General features: G+C 44.2%; 1 protein-coding gene across 4 annotated transcripts in view; it reads left to right on the forward strand.

Annotated features, from left to right (window-relative positions):
• Nucleotides 1–11,853: 11,853 nt before the first annotated feature.
• Nucleotides 11,854–17,669, forward strand: part of LOC137542408 (ABC-type organic anion transporter ABCA8-like) — a 219,540-nt gene continuing 213,724 nt past the window's right edge. For 3 of the 4 annotated variants that reach the window (XM_068264298.1, XM_068264300.1, XM_068264301.1), the window contains exon 1: nucleotides 12,691–12,866. The gene's annotated coding sequence lies outside the window, so the exon portion shown is untranslated. Of the gene's footprint in view, nucleotides 11,926–12,690; nucleotides 12,867–17,669 lie in introns of those variants that run through there. The other variant, XM_068264299.1, reaches the window with a different exon arrangement.

The following is a 17,669-nucleotide window of genomic DNA, read 5'->3' on the forward strand; positions in this document are numbered from 1 at the left end:
ATACAAGTGAATGGGACTGTTTCCACTTGTCAGGATTCCTTTGCGTTTTTCTGTGCAGAAATAATTCGCACGGCAGAGCCATCAGAATTCGCATACCGCATACCGCTATGCGAATCGCATACAATGTATTTAATAGGAAATTCGCATGAGGTTTTGGGTATGCGAATTTTCATGCGAATTCGCATAGAAACAATGGAAAAGCACACCAGCACTGCCATGGTTAAATTCGCATACATCGTCATCCATGCGAATTCGCATGAAAATTCACATGAACATTCGCATAGGCCCGCATGCAAAATTCGCATCCGCATGCGAATTTTGACCGCGGCGATTCGCACCGCACAAGTGGAAATGCAGCCTGAGTGTAGGAGGATCCTGACATCTCCACTTAACTGGAATCAAGCTTTTAGCAGCTATCAATAATTGGGGAACAATCGATCTCTTACAACTACTAATAGAACTTTACGTGTCATGCAACCACACTTTAGATGGTTCCCAATTAATACAAGCATCACTTATCCTTCCAGTGCAATCTAATACATTATCCCAAAAACTTGAAATTATAGGACACTCCCACACTAAATGCATTAATGTGCCTTTCACCCCACAAGCTCTCCAGCATCTATCACTTACTCCAGGGTATATAGAAGCCAATCTATCCGCCATTCTATACCATCTAGCCAGCAACTTGAAATTAACTTCCTTAATCTTTGAGCTTACAGAAGTAGCGTGGGCCAGAACACATACTTTCCTTTTTTGGGTATCACTCATAGAAATGTCAAAATCTTCTTCTCACCTACTCAGATATTTTGGAAAATCCCCAACCTCATTCAAAGTTAATATTCTATACAAAAAAAAAAAATTAGATACATGAGAGGAGTCCCCAACACAAAAAGCTTTTCAAATTCTGTAAAACCCATATTGCTGCGAAAAATGATCTTCTTCTCTGCCACAAAATGTTCCAACTGTCCTGTCTATATCTCCAAAAGTCAAATGTAAACTGACCAAATTCAACACGGAACCTAGCCAAAGATTTCAGGTTTCCATCAACCAAAATATCTCTCAAACTCAATCTACTTCCACCCCCCCCCCCCCCCCACAATCCAAAAAAAAAAACCTTGTTCCTTACCCGGCAAAAAAAAAAAAAGAGAACCCCACAAGCGGTAACATAGGAGATATCCCCTTTACCCAACCACATTTCTTGTTACATAACACACAATTTGCTCCCTCCCAGCGAAAGCACTTTCCTACCTTTATCTGGTCAGCAGGCGCCAGTCAGCCAATTGGGTATACTGGGGCTTTGGTTGGACGTAATCGTAGATTACATCTTTTACAGGGACGCCCCTGTGACGGACGGTTGCGTGGCCGCCGCCGTGTCCTTGAACTGCCCGTGCAGAACATGCGATCGCCATCAATTCTCTGCATCGACTGCGATTAAAATCGATAGAATCTAGATTGGTTGTGTAGGAGCATCTGTAGTCAATCTGGGCTCTCTTTTCTCAACAGAGAGATAGCAGAACCTAGGTGCAGGATGTCTTTTGATTTGTTAATTAGCTTGGGCCAGGCTTATGCCCAAGGAGAATGTTTATTTTTAATTACGGTACCTCCAGGAGATGTCCCTAGTCACCAGATGGGGACTCTATTCAGAGAAGGCTTCTCTCCCAGCAGGGGGCTATTCAAAACCTGCTTTCACACAGACTTCATGGCACCAATGAAGGGCAGATCTGAAAGCATGTGTGGTATGATTTTCTGTCGGTATACGAAAACCGTATATCGCACAGCTATGAAATTCATATAGTCTTATTCGGTAAAATCTGGCCAACGTGCTGATATGAAATTCATCACAATAGCCCGTCCGGTTATTGCGGTATGAATCTTCTCAGGAACTTGACCCGCTGCCCTAGCCATGTCTGATGTCCTATTAATCAATATGAATCTGCTATCCACCTAAATATGAAATGTATCGTTCATGAGTTACGGCATTTTAGAAGTTTAGCCCTAAAATTTCTCAGAGGGAATGAACTGTCATTGGTTGGTAACTCAGAGGGGGCCGGCATTGCCACACCCCCAAACCAGCTTCATCAAAAGCACATGGCCGGCAGGCGGACATTATTCCTCCATTTTCCACCTTCATGAAAGCTGCTACCACTTTGAGGAACAAGTGGTAGCCATTTTGTTTGGACTTTGAACTTTGCTGAAACTGAAACAAAAGGAACTCTACAAGTTTTTCCCAGAACGGACATATTTCCACAAACCCAAAGTATTCTCTCCCTTTTCATTTCATACTGGCTATTAATGTTTCAATAATTGTTGATTTTAATACTTTTCTGTATATATTAATTAACGTAAATAAAGACTTTATCAAAGTCGTTTACTGTTCCGCTACACCTACTACACCTGCTATACAGCCATACACAGAAACTGAACCCAGACTTCTGGAGAGACGCTACTATTGTATTGTTGTTCGCTAGACAGAATAGAGTGTTTAACCGTTTTTATTGCAGGCCTAGAAATAGCTAGTTAGTGGGTGTTTCTGGCCCAGGAAAGCAGAAGTGGTGGCAGATACCCTGAAATAGTGTGTAAGTTGTAATTACCGTAACCCACAGGCCCCCTTCTAGTCGGGCTGCTGCCCAAATTCCGTCGGTTTCTGCCCACTGATCGCGACCACAGCTTGCATGATTTGTGTGCTGAAACCGATTGGAAGGCAATTTGCGTTCCGACCATCAGGGCTCCTGTGACAGCCCCGTGTAGGCACATCTCCCACATGGTCCCCTCCCTAGCCACTCACCTGTCAACCACATCCTGGAAGCTGCAAAAAAGAAAGGGCGCATCCGCACTTCCCTCGTATGGTGGTTTGGGGGCCCCAGTCAGTGAGAAAGACTGGGACCCCCGGCTGTCATGCGAACCAGTGTTTGTGATTTTAAATTTATTTTTTCTCCCATATTTCACCATGTAAAAATACTCCACATAATAGAAACTCCTTTGTGGATTGACTCACCAGACATTGCGGCCAATCGGGGCCGATGTCACCTCTGGGGTATATGGCCACCCCACTGCCTTCTCTGCCAATCTCCATCACTTCCTTGTCCTCTGTGAGTAATAAAATAAGGTCCCCATCGCGTAAAAATATCTCAAAATACCTTTATATAAAAATGGTGCATTACATCTTTAAGACAACGGATGACCCAGCACAGTCACAAACTTTGTAGCCAAATTAGCCACTACTGCGGATCTCAAAATAAGCAAAGCTAGGCGTGGGGTTAATATGTGCTAACACTGCGGTCCCGCCGCACTATTACAACCGCTGTTTCCACCACACCACAGCAATAAAAACGTTTCACCGCCAAGCCGAGTCCATGTCACATGGTATGCTCGTCACTCCATAGCTAAGCCTTAGCAACTCATCAGGGGCTACGGAGTCTCTGATGTGGCCAAATTGATGCTTCTTAATTCTTGTATTTAGGAAGGGCTTCTTAATTTGTTTAAATCATAAAACGATGTGTACAAATGGATGGCTTTGCTCAGAGGGGTGGCTGGTGATAGTTGGCCTTGGGCAGCAAAAAGTACAAATCCGGCCCTGAAAGCAACTGTATGACACCTGTGGAGTATGCAAGGCAAAAAGAGCTCTGCAGAAGAAGTGGTTTGACCTAGAGAGACATGAAAATCAGCTGCGTCTAATAAGGAAGGCGATAAGAAAAGGTAAGTGAATATGTATTTGTATTTTTCGTTGCTGGCATTATGTTTCACCATTGTGTGCCAATCAAAACATTATTTTTCTCTATGCTCTTCTCTCAAATAGTTCATAATTATGACCAATCACACAGTACAGTCAGCTCCACACAGCACATGGATCAAGATCATTAAGCAGGTAAGCACAACCCTGCCTGTGTCACACATGGCAATCAACACTGCACTCCCTCTATAAGCAGGCTACCCCCCTCGCCCCATTGTACTGTCGCCAGTGGCGCAGCTAAGGAGCTGTGGGCCCCTGGTGCAAGTTTTACATTGGGGCCCGCCAAGCACTCTATACATAACAATTGATACGGCGCACCAAAACCTGCCAATGGCAACTACAGTGTCAGAGGTGCAAGAAGGGGATGGGGGACAGCTTGTTACTGATTACCACTATTCCAAGTATCTATAGAAGTGATTATTATGAGCACAGGACCAATAGAGAGCTAATACTGCAGTTGAGGGAGGGCCTCTCGGGGCCCCTCTAGCCCCCAGTATAGGTTAGATAGGTAGCTGCCCCCCCAGTATGGGTTACATTAGGTAGGTTCCCCCATTATAGGTTAGATAGGTAGCTGCCCCCCAGTATAGGTTAGATTAGGTAGGTTCCCCCAGTATAGGTTAGATAGGTAGGTGCCCCCCAGTATAGGTTAGATAGGTAGCTGCCCCCCAGTATAGGTTAGATGGGTAGCTGCCCCCCAGTATAGGTTAGATGGGTAGCTGCCCCCCAGTATAGGTTAGATTAGGTAGGTTCCCCCAGTATAGGTTAGATAGGTAGGTGCCCCCCAGTATAGGTTAGATAGGTAACTGCCCCCCAGTATAGGTTAGATTAGGTAGGTGCCCCCCAGTATAGGTTAGATAGGTAGCTGCCCCCCAGTATTAGGTAGGTGTCCCCCCCTAATGGAGGGGAGAGCCGCAGCCACGTAGAGGGCAGCCCGACCTCTCCCTCTCTCTCCCAGGGCTGGCCTCCGTGCTCCCCCCTCCAGACTTTATAGAGCAATGCGCAGGGGAGCCTGTACTAAACGACTCACCTCCCTGCGTTCCCATCGCCGCTCAGTCACCGCTGGTCCTCTGCTCTCCGCATACACTGATACACACACTGATACACACACTGGTAGGGGAGCACCTACCTAATCTAACCTATACTGGGCAGCAGCTACCTATCTAACCTATACTGGGGGGCACCTACCTAATCTAACCTATACCGGGGGGCACCTACCTAATCTAACCTATACTGGGGGGCACCTACCTAATCTAACCTATACTGGGCAGCAGCTACCTATCTAACCTATACTGGGGGGCACCTACCTAATCTAACCTATACCGGGGGGCACCTACCTAATCTAACTGTCGGGCGTTTTGTCAATGTTTGTATAACTTGTTTAAAAATAAATATAAAATCAAAAATGTAAATGTAATGCTCCTGGGAAAATAGGAGGAGCTAAAATACAAACATACGCCTAACTGTGTGAGCTTGTTTTCCGAGGTTTTACAGTACTGGTTTAAACATGCAAATAAATGTGGACCAATTTATAAAAATATCAATTTAATATCGAATAAATATTACAATATCAAAACAATATAATATTGCACTTTTGATATAAAACAAAACTCATAAGGTCATTCTTATAATAAGCAATGAGCTGGATAATAATTTCAGTAAAACATCAAAATGTTATTATACTTATTCACCAATACAAAAGGCTTAAACCAATTAGCAGTCAACTCAAATACAGTGCAGAGTTATGACTCATCAAATATGGCCGTCGGCCCTGTTACTCAATTTACCACAGGGTCTCTGGAGACAAAATGGATGAATTGAACGACAACAAAATGGCTGTTATCAAAATCAAAATGGCTGCTATCAAAAACAAAATGGTGGCTATCAAAAACAAAATGGTGGCTATCAAAAATCAAAATTGCGCAGTCCAAAATCAAAAATGCGCTATCCAAAATAAACTGGCTGATGTCAGCTATACCATTCAATATAACAAATTTAGGATGACTCAGTGGATCTGACGACTGGGCGTTGCCCCACAATCGCTATGCAATCAACTATAAATGACAGGAATTTTCCCACTGTCTATACTTTAACCTCCGCTGGCCTGTGTTACTACACAGAGCAGGCGGGTAAAATACATATAATTTTGGAATAAAATATCTATTGAGTCGTCCTAAACTTGGTTAAGTGTGGCTTGCACATGCTGCGGCAAAGTATCAAAATATCTAGAGGAGGTAGCTTAAAGTATCTAGTTTTTTTTATCCAAGACTGAGTTAAACAGCCAGTTATCAATGAACATATGGTAGAACTTAGGTGAGTTGTTTCCAACTTGCAACTTTGGAAAAGCTCACCCCTTTTTAAAATATCAACCAATGAAATTCAATCAATACATCATATGTTCAGATATTCTGCGCTGTAATAAGCCGTCTAACTAACAAGAAAATCAGAACTGGGTTCAAGTATAGTCACCAAGATGGCCTCTGGGCGTGTTCCTCTTAGGCGTGGCTGTGTTCAGATGGCATGAATCCTCTATGTCCTGGTCTGCTCAGATCTCTTGATGGTCTGATCCTCTCATTGAATGACCCCTCTCATCTTATTCCCCTCACTACCTATGGTCCTGCCCAGGAGATTAAATCTTCTAGCCTATCACTGGGCAGTGGGAGTGACCAATGGGAGCTTTCTGTGACTAATCTTTAACCCAAGTGTAATACTGGCTTTCACCCTTTGTAGGTGCTGTTGGCTAACTAATCACAGACTTACTGGGATATTTGGCAAACTAAAAACAAAAATCATGTTTTATTATAACCCAACAGTGAATAAATCAATGTTATAAACATTTCATATCTTATGGATAGCTGATCTGGATGGGATCACTGGTTATTATTCAGGATACAGTGACCTTTTCTACCATATTTAAGATAGATTGGATTTGATCCAAAAATCATTGGCATGCTTAAAACCACCATGGATCTCTCATTATAACACATTGTGCTGTCTGCAGAGTTTTATATCTCTAACATCATTGTTTAACATACAACACTGGTAAACATATAGCATTTCTATATCATTCTGGATATATTCATTCAAATAATCTTTATATTAATACATATACAATGCCATAACCTTTTTTATATTCATTCTTAATTGTTATGCAATAATGCATACATGTGCTGTCTGTTTTCTTAACCTAGATGGGGAATTGTAATATAACTTTATGCTTTTTAATATGAACTATTGCTGACAGCACAGTCAATATATTTCCCAAGCTTCGTTTTATCCATTAACTAAGGAACCTGTGTTTCTCAGCTGACATTGTCTACCCTTCACAATGAGGACATCTGGATTTACTTGGATTAAGATGTAGACACTCAACACAAAGGGGTTTGAGCAATTGCACACAAAAACTGGTTCATTTATAAACAAAAGTTAGTGAAGGTTCGTCTGTTTTTCATTGTTACTTAACTTCTTGTTTGGCCATTGTTTGTCCTAGCAAGGTACAACCTGATATCATTATTCCTGCAAGTTGCATAGGATTACCTATTGCAAATATTACAGCAGCTGACTGCCTGTTATTCCCAACTAATCTTTCTAGAGGGCACAGACTGTGCAATTCGGTATTACTTGGCAATATTAAAATAAGCCATATATATATTCCTAAATATTCAATGCACCTATATTAATCAGAATCACCATACATCAGAAAGTCTTTGTCTCCTATAACCTAAGGGAAGGAAATTATTAGGTTTTATTTGTATCTGATCATATGCGGTTCAGTTTATCGGAAAAACGATATTCCGCCATATGGAAATCTCGACATAACCTATACTGGGGGGCACCTACCTAATCTAACCTATACTGGGGGGCAGCTACCTATCTAACCTACACTGGAGGCACCTACCAATCTAACTTATACTGGGGGCAGCTACCTATGTAATCTATACTGGGGCACCTACCTATCTAACCTGTATTGGGGGCACCTACCTACCTAGCTAGCCTATACTGGTGGAGACTATACTGGCTACCTATACTGGGGGCACCTACCTATCTAACCTATGCTGGGGGCAACTATTCTGGCTACCTATATTAGCCCACTGCCTTACAGTTACATTACAATTACCCCCACCCATGTCATGTCCACACCCATTTTTTTGCCGCTGTGCGCTTCGCTTTTTTTTGGGGGGGGGGGGGGGGGGTCGGTGAATTATCCGCACCGGGTGGCAAACACCCTAGCTACGCCACTGTTGCCCGGGTATGTATTTGGCTGGTGTCGGCTCCATCCACTTTTTCTAACCCTAACACACAATTACTCAATGACCAAGTTTGTGAGCTTTGTGGTCTTTGGCATCAATAATTTGCATTGAAATGAAGAAATCTGATGCGCTGTTTGTGGCTCCAGCAAATTTTCTGAATTTGAACCCCAGTCACCGAATGACCAACTGTACCAGGTTTGAGGTTTGTGCCATTAACAGTGCAAGAATTGCAGCAATTAAATATTCCCTTGAAAAGCAATGAGTGAAGCTTTATTCACTTTTGTAGGCTCCACCCACGTTTCTGAATATTAATCCCATTCACTGAGTGACCAACTGTGCACAGTTTAAGAACCCTGCCATTAGCAGTGTAAGAGTGGCCACAGTTTACATTTTCCCAGTGAAATTTGTATTTGTCTCCACCCACTGATGACCCGGCGTTGCCCGGGTATGTATTTGACTGGTGTTGGTTCCGCCCACTTTTTCTAACCCTAATGCACAAACACTCAGTGACCAAGTTTGTGAGCTTTGGGGTCTTTGGCATCAATAATTTGTATATTCCCATAGAAATTAAACAAATCAGATTGGCTGTTTGTGGCTGCGCCCCTCTCCAGCATTTGAACCCCAGTTACTCAATGACCAACTGTAGCAGGTTTGAAGCATCTGCTATTACCAGTGTAAAAATGGCAACAATTTAAATATTCCCCTTGAAAATCAACAGGTGATTTTTAATTGGCTATTATAGGCTCCACCCACTTCCCTGAATATTAATCTCAGTCACCCAGTGACCATCTGGGCAAAGTTTGAGAACCCTGCCATTAACAGTGTAAGAAGCACTGCAGTTTATATTTTCCCAGTGAAATTTGTTTTTCGCTCTGCCCACTTTTTGAAACCTTGACACAGTCACTCAATGACCAAATTTGTGAGCTTTGGGGTCCTTGGCATCAATGATTTGTATTTTCCCAAGAAATGAAACTGTTTGTGGCTCTGTCCCCTTTTCTGAATTTGAACCCCAATGACCAACTGTACCAGGTTTGAGGCTTGTGCCATTAACAGTGCAAGAATGGCAGCAATTTCAATATTTCCCTTGAAAAACAACAGGTGATTTTGATTGGCTTTTTTAGGCTCCACCCACTTTTCTGAATATTAATCCCAGTCACCCAGTAACCAACTGTACAAAGTTTGAGAACCCTACCATTAACAGTGTAAGAATGGCTGCAGTTTACAATTTCCCAGAAAAATCTGTTTTTTACTCCACCCACTTTTTGTAACCTTGACACAGTCACTCAATGACCAAGTTTGTGAGCTTTTGGGTTCCTGGCATCAAAATTGTGTGAATGGAAGCAGTTTATCCAGCAAAGAAATCTGATTGGCTGCTTGTGGCCCCGCCCCTTTAGTGAATTTGGACCCCAGTCACCCAATGACCAACTGTAGCAAGTCTGAAGCCTCTGCCATAAACAGTATAAGAATGGCAGCAGTTTCAATATTCCTCTTGAAAATCAATAGATGGCGGAAATTTGATTGGCTGTTTTATGCTCCGCCTACTTTTCCTGGATTTGTAACCTTGGTCACCAAGTGACCAACTGTGCCAAGTGTGGGGACTCTGGCTTGATTACTGTGAGAATGGCAGCCTTTTACATTTTTTTCATTGACATGAATGGGTTAAATCTGATTTGCTGTTTGTAGCTCCGCCCAGGTGTGCAGGGGGGGACGCGAGACCCCCAGAACATATCATCCCAGGTAGTTAGGGATCTGTATACCAAGTTTCGTTCAAATCAGTCAAGCCGTTTTTGCGTGATACGCACGCACGCACAAACACACACACACACACTTTATATATATATATATATATATATATATATATATATATATATATATATATATATATATATATATATATATATATATATATATATATATATATATATATATATATATATATATATATATATATATATATATATATATATATATATATATATATATATATATATATATATATATATATATAATTTTTTTTTTTTTTTTTTTTTTTTTTCTTACCGTGGACTGATGAACAGCAAGGCTTTTGGGGATACTTTTATAACCCTTTCCAGCTTTATGCAAGTCAACAATTGTTAATCATAGGTCTTCTGAGAGCTCTTTTGTGCGAGGCATCACTCACATCAGGCAATGCTTCTTGGGAAAAGCAAATCCAAAACTGGTGTGTTTGTTTTTTATAGGGCAGGGCAGCGGTAATCAACATCTCCAATCTCATCTCATTGATTAGTCTTCAGCTGGCTGACACCTCACTCCAATTAGCTCTTAGAGATGTCAGTCTAGGGGTTCTCATACTTTTTCCACATGCACTGTGAATGCTTACATGGTGTGTATTTGTGTGGTATTAGTTTAACCTGTTGCCGACCGCTCCACACCGATAGGCGTAAACACGGCGGCAGCCCCAGGACCACTACACGCTGATTGACGTGAATGGCTGCCTATGGGGATGGCAGGAGAGCGCACATGCCGATACACGAACCTCCACTTGGATGACGGAGCTCCGCTTCGCCTTCAGTCTGCCAGCGGCGATAGCCGCTTGGAGACTGTTAGACGGCGAAACCACCGTCTAATAACTATGTACAGCGCTGCGATCTAAGGCAGCTCTGTACTGGGGACAGCCGTGTGACACGGCTGTCCCCTTGGGGGACACAGGAGCGATCCAATGTGATAGGCTGACTGGGGGAAGGAGGGAAAATTATTAATTTAAAAAAAAAAAGTAAATTAATTTAAAAAAATAAAATAAAAATAATTATAAAAATAAAATAAACACTGGGGGAGCGATCAGACTACATCAACAGAAAGCTCTGTTGGTGGGGAGAAAAGGGGGGGAAATCACTTGTGTGCTAAGTTGCGAGGCCTGAAAGCTGCAGTGGCCCATTTAGCAAAAAATGGCCTGGTCACTAGGGAAGTTTAACCCTTTCAGAACCAGCACCCTCTGCCCCCTTAAGGACCAGAGGGTGCTGGACCAGCAAACAAGACCTATTTTATTGCTTTTATATGGTTTATATGGCTTTACATTTAACACATATATATGGGTATTATTTATTGCTCTAAATAAGGTAGTGACACCTTTTGGCCACAAGATGCCGACAAAGAACCCTGAAGAGAAGGGAGATGAAAATTTGGTAGATATAGAAAGATACATAGATTGAATCTGGGATAGACGTAATAAAAACAGATTATCTGTATGAAGAGCATGAAAATGAAATTATGACAATGTATGTGACACTATTTTTATGTGTTCTTATGAATTTTATGACCGTAATGTAATGCGGGCTTTCCCTCATGCTGCATCATTAGGGGATCCAGCAGCCATATTGCTGCACTTGTTGGAACGCACTGCGTGCGCACACCCGGATGGGCAGACCTTTACTGCCTATGGGGAGGTAATATGCGGAGAGGAGGGTGCCGATTATCAGCATCATAGCTGGAGGGAGGGCCTGTAGCGTATATTTAACCTGACGTCCGGGTAGCAAGCCATGCCCCTGATGAGTCACACGCTGTGACGAAACGCGTCGGGTGGAGCTACCTCGGACTGTCAGGACACTACGAGCGCACAGCGCGGAAGCAAGGGTTGTTTGCACAACGGACTGGCGGCGGACTTGGAGCGGCACCAACGGGCCTGACCGGGAGGCACGGGGGAGAGCCCGTTCTTAAAACTCTGTGCGCAGTCATATGACCCCATGTTTGTGAGTATTTTTAAGCATTAAACGTCACTTTTATAAGCGGAGCTGTACTATGTGAGGTTTTTCCCCATCTCATGAGGTACAATTGCACATGGAATAACGGTGGCATTAAGGAAGAAGGAGAGGAGGAGCAGATTGATCAATCAGGGAGGTCTGGTGTGATCGAGTAGGACATCGCAGAGTGCGTTCTTTGACCAGTCTCATAGTGGTCAAACAGGATCTGGTGAGTGTAATCACTTATATAAGAACGGGAAATTGTGTGGAGCGCTATCTTTTACATCTAAAGGACCAGCAAACTGCCGCTTCCCGACGAATCGCCGCAAGTACCGTCGCTCCCACCGGACACGCCGCTCTGTCCCCGCCGCAGGCTGCTCTCTCTGCCGTCTCTATGACGGCAGAGCGCTGTGCGCCGGTCAGGAGCCGCTTTCATTGGCTCCTGACCTTGCCACTCAATGTAAGCCAATGGGATTGGCTTATAGTAATGACAGGGCCAGGAGCCAATGAAAACGGCTCCTGCCCGGCTCACAGTGCTCTGCCGTCATTGAGGCAGCAGGGCATCACATTGCGTCGGGGCAGAGCGGACCGAGCGACGGGGACAGGCGGGGGCGCGTGGTCGATGGGACGTAGAGCTTACGTCTGGTCAGAACCGCAGCGCCCCCTACCCACCGTACATTCGCACTCGCTCGGTCCGCAGGTAGTTAACACTGCTGTCCTCAAGTGGTTAAGCAGACTGTGATTGTCTGTTGTTGTGACTTAGATGAAGATCAGATCAAATGTTATGATCAATTTGTGCAGAAATGCCTGTATATTTCATAGGGTTCACATACTTTTTCTTGCTACTGTACCTGTCTATTTTTGCAGTGTTCACATACGTACTGATCTGTGACACTGTGTGCACTACAGTTATGCACCCTCTGGTGATAGGATGGCACAGTTGCACTGCGTAAAATCTTTCTGTTTTGGGGACAGAGAGTTACAGATGAATAAAGTGAGGGGGAGGGGGATGTATTTTGGCCCTTTGTACAGAGGAAGAATTGCAGTTCCAGATTTCAGTCTGGAACTTTTCCCACCAACACAACAACTTCCACTTCTGCCTCACAGCACACATTTCTTTTCTTCTGTGTGGGGCCTCTCACTTCTGGCCTGTGTACCCCACTTCTCAAGGTAAGCTTGACTATCTTTTATTTATTTTTTTCTGGTGGCTTTTCTTGTTGTTACACATGTTAAACACGTGTGGTGATGTGAAGTGATTGTGCAATGTGTTTGTTCAGCTACATTGTCTAATCTTCTGGGTTTATCGTGAAGTGTGGATGCTGTATATATCTGCAGTCACACAAATGCTAATTCAAGGACCCTTCTGCAACCTTCATTAACCTTCATTAAGGTGTGATATGACGCAGGCAAACAGTAACTCTTGTCGCTTAATAGCAGAATGCTGGATCTGTTATATCCCATTTTGCAGGGGTTTCCAGTGATAACCAGAGGCAGAGTAAACAGTGCCCCTCGTGTCTGGGTGCATGGCATGTCTGTTTTTGCTGGAACCAGCACAGATTCTCAGGTCCCACTGGGTGTTTAGCTTGGAGCGTATGCTTGGTGTTGTTGATATCTTGTAAGATGGGAGTTTTTGTGGTTTTTTTTTTTCGGTTTTTTTTTACACTGGTTGAAGTTGTAGTGCGTTATATCACACTGAGGAGATGCTGTGCATTGTGCTCTTTCAGTTCAGGGAGATGAGGAAAGTATGAGATCTGGAGGGTGATGGAGGTAAAGGACATGGATGGGGACTGTATTATGAGATGGTGTGTGAAGTATGATGGATGGGGGATATGGGATATGATATCTAGAATGTGACAGAGGCTGGGTTGTGAAATCACTGAGTAGTCCAGAGCAGCGGCATGCAGAGCTCCCTCCCGCGTCTTGAACAAGGGAGAGGTAAGTTGTTCCCCGGCCACCTGCTGCCACAATGCTAAATTCTGGAGGGGGAGCGAGGTAGGGGAGCCCCAGGTGATACGGGAGTCAGCCCCCCTTCCCCGCCGCTGTGCCCACTGCTCCCCCTTCCAGGCTACCTAAACTGGGGGGGACACCTATAGACCTGGCTACCTAAACTGGGGAGACCTACAGACCTGGCTACCTAAACTGGGGACATCTATAGACCTGGCTACTTATACTGGGGACACCTATAGACCTGGCTACCTATACTGGGGAGACCTACAGACCTGGCTGTGACGAACAGCCCCGCAATTTCATCTAACTTACTCCAGTACCATCAGGGATTAATCGCCTCCAATGGCTTGTAAGACTGTGAGCAAGTCGACGTTAAACAAATAGCGGTTGCTGGGTCGTCAGGTAATAATGCGACAACGCGCGCCAATCTTGTCTAATCTGACACCGTTACCATTCGGGGAATAGACACATCCGATGGTTTGTAATAGGGTGAACAGAGTGACGCCAAAGATTGGTCGCACCGCTGCCGGCAATGTGACGTATGCGCAGTCACCCACCAATTCCTGTTCCCTTTGCTGCCATTTACCATAAAGCCTCAGACCCTGAGGGAATCCTGAAGACAGTCAGAACTGCAGGCAAAGTAACCTTTTGGATTGGTTGGTGAGTCCACACACAGTCCAATTTCGATTGTATATACAATCGGTACAATCTGTGCTCTCATATAGAGGCCAGGTCGCTGCCACCAATCCGCAATAAAAGCGTGCGAATGCGCTAATTCTAACTCTAGCTAAATCCTGTAGGAAAAAGGGTTAATTAGACAACCTTTCTAGAGATAGCAAAACTAACAATATTTAATATCAAAACAGTTATGGTAACATGTCTCTCTGAAGATGTGAATTCTTTTGGCGGAGATTTTTCAGAACAGCACTTAGACGAACGATTTTTAAATCGTTTATTTAAAGAAATAATGCAGAACAAAATATAGCAATAGAAACAAATGGATACAGAAATAAGGGTACAATATGAAAATAATAGCTGATTACAGTCTGAGCAGTTTGTCAAGTTACCATGTCCTTTGTGATATGAAGTCCAACAGAAGATTTAAAATCCAGTTATGGAAAGTTCTGTGGAATCGATAAGTCTTGTCATAATGCCAATTCCTTTGATGGTATCGGAAAGCTGGACAAAAGACTCTCTCCTCTGTCCAGCATTGTTGGTTTTTAACTCTTCCTCTGCCAGAGGGCGGAATTGTAAAAGGAGATGGGTGTTGTATACCTTCTCCCGCCCTTTGTCATGACAAGCAGAAAGAATAGGAATATAACTGGGATGATAATAGCTCGGCAACAGCTGACCAAAACCTGCAGCGAGTGACACGGGCGCGCTTCTAGCGTTCTCTGTGTCACACAGATACCAAACATGTGCATCTTGGGGTATCCCGAGGCAAATCACGCTGTTGCTTGTTTTCGGATAATGGTAGGAACATTCTGATTGGTTCCACCACACACAAATCATTACTACTAATGGTCTGCTAATTTTGTAATGGCTAGCCTCGACAGAGACTGTTTAATTTAGTAAAATGTCTGAATGACTTATTCTTTCATATAAAGGTGAATTAAAAGTCATTCTCTCTAACTCTCTACCTCCCCTAGAGGTAGAGAGTTAGATGCAGGAATGTGAATGGGTCCTAATGAGTTTACGACCTGGATCTGTTCCTCTCCTTATCTTTAAAACTAGGATAGGAGACTTCCTGGAGAATCTTTATTGTCCCCCTTTTAGATCACCTTTTTCCTGTGTGGATGGTCTGGTTTTAGGGTGAATAGCTTCTCCCAGTAAGTGCAACACAAACATTCACATTCCCCAATTCAGGGGTTGTGAGATGGAAAAACACTGAGTTTCTCAAAGCCAGGCATATGAATTAAAGGGGCTCTCCAGATCATAGTTTGCGCGCATTTACATGCGCTTGCCGCAATGGCGTTCGCGAAATTGTGACACTGGCTACCTATACTGGTGACACCTATAGACATAGCTTCCTATACTGGGGACACCTATAGACCTGGCTACTTATACTGGGGACACCTATAGACATGGCTACCTATACTGGGGGCACCTATAGACCTAGCAACCTAAACTGGGGACATCTATAGACCTGGCTACCTATACTGGGGACACTTATAGAGCTATAGACCTAGCTACCTATACTGGGGGCACCTATAGACATGGCTACCTATACTGGAGATACCTATAGACGTGGCTTCTTATACTGGGGACACCTATAGACATGGCTACCTATACTGGGGACACCTATAGACCTGGCTACTTATACTGGGGGCACCTATAGACCTAACAACCTAAACTGAGGACACTTATAGAGCTATAGACCTAGCTACCTATACTGGGGACACCTACAGACCTAGCTACCTATACTGGGGACACCTACAGACCTAGCTACCTATACTGGGGACACCTACAGACCTAGCTACCTATACTGGGGACACCTACAGACCTGGCTACCTAAACTGGGGACACCTATAGACCTGGTTACCTAAATTGGGGACACCTATAGACCTGGCTACCTATACTGGTCCCCAGTGTCCCACTTAATAATGTAACAAGGTGAAAGAGCTTTGTGAAACGTGCCCATTGTATTCACTGGGTTACAAGAACCACAAGCAAGAAAGCTGGGTTTCTGTGAAAGTTAGTGCCACTCCTCTTGTCTGCAGGCCCCCGTTGCAGTGCGCAGCCCCCCTCCGAATCAGGGTCCTGCAGCATCCCTTCTGCATTCATGGTCACGCTGTAGCTTTGCGAGCGAGCCAGCTAGCTCATGCGCAGTAGCAGAGAGCCTGTGGCTCAAGCTTACTGCGCATGTGTGGACGGGCTCAGGCGGCTATAGCGCGGCTATGTACAAGGAAGAGGAGCTGCGCGGCTCCAATCTGATTATAGACAATGCATTGTCAGTGGCAGAACTAGAGGATGCCAGTCAAAGTTTCCAAAGCATTTTATGGGCGAGCACAGCAGTCATGTCAAATATGTCTGGGGGCATGTCAGGATAACCTCCACAGCAGGAGAGCACACCTCATTCCTTACAATAAGAGACGATGGAGTGTGAGAGCTGGAGGATGACAGGAGACTTGAGTTGGAGATCTGCATGGTGACGGGAGAAGAGGTAAAAGTGTGAGATCTGAAGGGTGACTGAGGAAGAGGTAGACTGTAAGAGGAGGGTGATAGAGAGGGATGTGGGTGTGATGCATGGATGGTGACATAGGAGGAGCTGGAGTGTGAGATCTGGAAATGACAGAGGAGAGGAGGTGTGAGATGTGGAGATAACAGATGAGACTAGGTGTGAGATCTGGAGGATGATGGCAGTAGGGCTGATCAATGAGATGCTTGTATTTCTGAGTTCATGCAGGATTATGTCAATTTGTGTGCAATATATGGAGCTTGAAAATGGACCAATCAAGTCCCACCAAGGTTCACTTTAGGCGTGATAACCTTTGCACCGCTTTGTGCTCTTCATCGCGCGCAAATCGCGCAATTCTGCGCGCAACTCCCATAGGGTTTAATGGGTACATCGCGCGCATCGTGCGCATCGTGCTGCGCGACTGCGCGCGCAAAACTTTGCGTGCGGGAATTTCGCCCGAGTTTCTTCTTATCACGCCTAAACTGAGTTTAGGCGTGATAAAGGGCTTTTCACTGGCGTGCAAACAGTTTGCACCGCTTTGTGAATCAGGCCCTATGTGTGGCGGAAAACTAACACTGTACATCACTCTGAACACACCATCCCCACTGTCAAATATGGTGGTGGCACCATCATTGATGGGAAGATGGATGGAGCCAAATACAGGGCAATCTTGGAAGAAAACCTCTTGGATTCTGCAAAAGACTTGAGACTGGGGCGGAGGTTCAGCTTCCAGCAGGACAACGACCCTAAATATAAAGCCAGGGCAACAATGGAATGGATTAAAACAAAACATATCTATGTGTTAGAATGGCCCAGTCAAAGCCCAGATCTAAATCCAATCGAGAATC

Source organism: Hyperolius riggenbachi, chromosome 12, assembly GCF_040937935.1.
Source record: "Hyperolius riggenbachi isolate aHypRig1 chromosome 12, aHypRig1.pri, whole genome shotgun sequence".
Lineage (NCBI taxonomy): Eukaryota > Metazoa > Chordata > Amphibia > Anura > Hyperoliidae > Hyperolius > Hyperolius riggenbachi.